This window comes from Tarenaya hassleriana, unplaced genomic scaffold (assembly GCF_000463585.1).
Source record: "Tarenaya hassleriana unplaced genomic scaffold, ASM46358v1 Cleome229, whole genome shotgun sequence".
In the NCBI taxonomy this organism is placed as follows: Eukaryota; Viridiplantae; Streptophyta; class Magnoliopsida; order Brassicales; family Cleomaceae; genus Tarenaya; species Tarenaya hassleriana.
In genome coordinates, this window is record NW_010965619.1 from 130,453 (window position 1) to 135,663 (window position 5,211).

Consider the following 5,211-nt stretch of genomic DNA (forward strand, 5'->3'; position numbering starts at 1 on the left):
AAACAAATATTTTATATATTTATACATCTATATATGTATAAATATAGATATATTTTGTGTTTATATATTTTTATCTATACAAATATGATGTGTGTGTATATACACATATATGTATACGAATAAGTGTATATATATATATTAACCATATACATATACATAACAAATATATATATATATATATATGAATTTGAATATGTATATATATAAATATGTATAAATATTTATATATGTATATATATATTAATGTTATATGATATAAGAAGTTTAACTTGGAGGAGTTGGATGAGTTCTAATTGGAACTCCAGGGTTAAGGAGGATTGAGCTAGAGCAGTGGAAGGATGGATGACCTATTGGGAAGTGAGTTTCGGGATCGTGGTCTGGTCGGGGTCGGAGTCGGGGTCGGGGTCGGGGTTGGGTCGGGTCGGGTCGGGAATATGTTTCGAATTTTTCGTTGGAAAATTCCAACGGAATGCGGTTGAAAATTCCGTTGGAAAATTCCAACGGATATCGGTTGGAAATTCCATTGGAAAATTCCAACGGATTGCGGTTGGAAATTTCGTTGGAATTTTCCAACCGAGATTGCGGTTGGAAATCCGTTGGAAAATTCCAACGAATGCCGGTTGGAAATCCGTTGGAAAATTCCAACGGAAAAATTCGTTGAAATTCCGTTGAAAATTCCAACGGTTTTCCAACGGGCACCGATTTCTAACGACGAAATTTCAACGGATAAATCCGTTGGAAATCCATTGGAAACGTTAATTTCCAACGGAAATTTGGCCATTTTCAACGGATTTACCCGTTGGAAATGACCATTTTTTTTGTAGTGTTCCACTAAGTACATCTGAAAGTCCGGACCAAAGGATTTCTCTTTCCTTATACGTTTACCTCTACGAGGTTCACGTTGTCCATTATCTTGATCGATTGCTCGACTACTCGAACTAGGTAAAAAAATAGGTGGTTTAACCACCGAAGAAAATCGACTTTCGTCGAACAATGCATCTCTCGACTCAATAACCGTGTGAACGGTAATGTAGTTGTTTGGCTCTATGCATAGAACCTATAAACTTTGCTATGTAAAGCATAACCTATGAAGATGCATTCTACTCCTCGATCACCAAAAGTCTTTCTCTTTGATTCTGGAACTTTTACAATTGCCCGACAACCCCAAATCCAAAAATAATTCAGATTTGGTTTTCTCTTATACCATAGTTCATATGGGGTAACCTTGTTCATTTTCGATGGAACTCGGTTTAAAATATAACAAGCCGTTAACATGGCTTCACCCCAAAATCCATTGCTTAACCCCGAGTATGAAAGCATGGAATTAACCATTTCTTTCAAGACCCTATTTTTCCTTTCCGCTAACCGTTTTGTTGCGGTGTGTATGGTGCAGTGGTCTCATGAATCACTCCTACAGATTCAAAATATGTTGGATCATAGTATTCCCCTCGCCTATCAGTCCTAAGCTTCTTGAGCTTAACGCCGAGTTGTAACTCAACTTCGGATTTGTATGCCCTAAACCTATCTAGAGCTTCATCTTTAGCATGCAATAAAAATACATAGCAATAACGTGTGGAGTCTTCAATAAAAGTCACTACGTATTTTTTGTTACCTAGAGACGGAGTTCCATGCAAATCACATAAGTCACTATGAACTAACTCTAAAAGTTCCGAACTCCGTTCTACGCTAGCAAACGAATTACGAGTTATTTTCGTTTTCATGCAAGTTATACACTTATCTTCTTTCATGGCACATGGTGGAATTAAGTCCATCTTTGACATAAGATTTATCCGTTTATAGTGAACATGTCCTAATCTAGCATGCCATAATGTAGAAACATTTGAATCAACAACATACAAAGAAGAAGTGCAAACTTTATTGATACTAAGTTTAAACATATCATTACATAGATAACCCTGCACTCGACTTTGACTTCTTCTTAGGATTGCCTTTGGAGGGTTTCTTTCCTTGTCTTTTGGCTCCTTCTCATCCTCTACAACATTCACTGTAGTAGGAGGAGAAGCGCCTTTTCCATCTTGCAGCCGAAGAACCTCCTCGATGCGAAGATGTGTTCCAAACTGTTCAAGATACATATCCTCTTTTTTGTGTTTCAGGGAATGCTTGACATCCTTCCAACTCGGTGGAAGTTTGTCAACAATGGATGAAACTTTGATGGCTTCATCCATCTGCAGTTTGTGTTGTACGAATTGACTCAAGATCCTTTGTAGTTCATGGAATTGCTCCATGACCGATCTCGAGTCCACCATCTTGTAAGAGTTTACTTACAAGAAATCTCTTGCTAGAGGTATCGTCTGAGACGTATTTAGCCTCCAACGAATCTCACAAGGCTTTGGCGGTATCTATGTGTTGATATACATCAAAAAGTTCATCGGACATACCGTTTAGGATGTGGCCGCAACACACGTAATTATCGTTGTCCCATTTGTTCCGCACACGAGCCGCAACCAATGTCTCCTCTTCGGTTTCTTCCGGTCTAGGAGTGCTTATCACGTAGACGACGTTCAGCGTCGTCAGGAGGAAATGCATCTTCTTCTGCCACCTTCGAAATCCCACGCCCTCGAACTTGTCAAGTTTGTAAAAGTATATTGTAAGATCTCTCACCGAAGTAGTCATCCTCGAATGGATAACGTGTTTAGATTGTTAGAAATCTGGGATATAAAATGAACAAGAAAAGTAAATCGGGAACCGGATAACTCTTCAAGCCGTGATACACTTTCCTAAAAACGTTATTCCGTCCTATACAAGCAAAAGACTTCCCGGAATACGTTTTTGAGATACAATGAAGAGAAAAATGATCTTAGTTTGCTCTCCTAAGATCACAAATACAAGAAACCGCAAGAAGAAGATGAACAAAAAGCTTTTGTGAGTGTTTTGCAAGAACAATCACAAAAGTGCTCTCAAATCTCTCAAAAATCGAATTAGATATGTTCTATATCGTGTTAGGATGTCTAGAGGTGTATAAACACTTCAAATGTCGAAAGATATAAAGAAATCAGAAGTTTTTCCGAACGATCGGGATTTTTCGTTATTTCCGAACTGTTAAAAAAACGGGCTGCCCGCCCGTTTTACCGAGCTACCCGCCCGTTTATTCCCGAACTGCTCAGAAAAAACGGGCTGCCCTCCCGTTTTTTCGAGCTACCGCCCATTTATTTCTAGGCTTTATTCCTCAGAAAAAAACAGGCTGCTCTCTCATGTTTTCGAGCTGCCCTTCCATTTCTTCTGAGATCCCTCTTCACGTTTAAAACCGAATGTAAACTCTTCCGACGAATCCTTAACACTTAGCCAATTCATGGCACGTCTTTTACAAGCATTTAACTCCTCCACCATACTCATAATACACGTGAAACATGAATCCTTTTGAGAGATTCTAAATTCTCATTCATTTACTCTAAAAATCTCAACAAAGATTACTCTCAGTGAAACCAAGGGTATAGAGCTCCTCCTTCTCAGGTTAAAGAAGAAGAATCGGAATTAAAGTCGGTGTTGGCTCAGTTGATGCACGATCAGAAGAGCTTGTTTTCCGGCCTGAGAGACGAGATGAAAGGATTGAAGGAGAAACAAGAGGGCTTGGAGCAGAGATTGGATGGGATAGATGCACATCTCAAAATGGTAGGAAACCAGATTTTCCAGCTTGCATCTCAGTCTTCGAGGCTCTAGGGCCAATTTCCGGGTAAGGTTGATCCTAACCCAAAGGAGCACATTAATGCTATAGGCTTGAGAAGCAGTAGGAAGCTCCCGGAGACCTCTCTTGTTGTCAGAGAATGAAGAAGTTCGCATGAACCTCAGAGAGTCGCCTTAGATAAAGATAAAGGGCACGTTGTAGAGGAAGGAGAGGCGAGAAAATACAATGAAGACAGTCTCCTCTGCCATTTCCATCTCGGGCAAGGAAATACAATGAAGACAGCCAGTTCGCCAAGTTCATAGAGATGCTGAAGAAGATAGAGGTGACCATGCATTTCCATGAGGTAGTTCTCCAAATCCCGTCTTACACTAAACTTTTTAAGGACATTCTCACGAAGAAGAGGACGGTTGAGAAGGAGACAGTGACACTTAGCACAGAGGTGAGTGCAACCACATTGCAGATGGAGTTGCATCAGAAGATGGATGATCCTGATAGTTTCTTCATCCCGTGCAGACTGGGGAATGTGGAGATTGAGAGGGCTTGTGATTTGGGCGCAAGTGTCAGTTTATTGCCTCTCTCTATTTTCAAGTAGCTTAATATCGGTGAGTTGAAACTGACAAGGATGGCACTGCAGTTAGCCGATAGATCGGTGAAGTACCGTATGGGAATCTTGGAAGATGTGCCCTTGAAGGTAGGGGAATTTTACATTCCGGTGGACTTCTTTGTTCTGGACATGCCGGAGGACTCAAAAATCCCCATTTGGTAGGTCGTTTCTAAACACGGCCGATGCTGTTGTGCATGTCCGAGAAGGGAGACTCATGATGAAGATAGGTGACGAGACGGTTGAATTCGGACTAGATCAGAACCTCAAGCAACCGCACTTGGTAGAGTCTTCCTTTGTTGGGTTTCCTGGGATCTCATGAGCGAATCTAATTCCTAAGAGATCGATTCTAGGGTTGTGCAGCGGAAGTAAAACAAAAATTTTATAAAACCCTAGAACCATGCTGCTATTGAAAACGTAGAAACGTTAGAACGCTTACCTCAATCGATCCGGGGCCTGTATCAACTGAAGAATTCGTCCGATCACTTAGGGAGGAAGATTACCTCGCCCTCTACACGTATCCACACCTCGGGATGGATTCCAACGATTGGAACTTGTCTGCTAGGACTCGAATCTCTATTCGGTTTTTCGCACTTCGAGAAAAACGAGACTTAGAACTTGTTGAGCTTTTTGGATCTCACCAAAAACTCTCCAAGAACACCAAAAGTCGGCTGCTAAAAGTCTCTCCTCAATTAGGGTTCTAATCCCTTTCTTATAAAGTGATTTAACCCTAATTTCGGTTTAATTTTCGGAGTTTTCAGTCAGACCCGGATGACTACAGATCGCAGTCTGGCTATGTTTTCTGTTTGAACGGAGGCGCTGTTAGCTAGAAGAGTTCCAAGCAGGCGACCGTTGCAGATTCTACTACAGAAGCTGAGTATATTGCAGCGTCGGGAGCCGGCAAAGGAAGCTGTTTGGATCAGGAAGTTTGTTGGAGACTTGGGTGTCATTCCTAGTGCTGATAGGC

At 41.0% G+C, this 5,211-nt stretch overlaps 1 pseudogene; it reads left to right on the plus strand.

Annotated features, from left to right (window-relative positions):
- Nucleotides 1-3,947: 3,947 nt before the first annotated feature.
- LOC104815208 overlaps nt 3,948-5,211 on the plus strand; it is a 19,244-nt pseudogene continuing 17,980 nt past the window's right edge.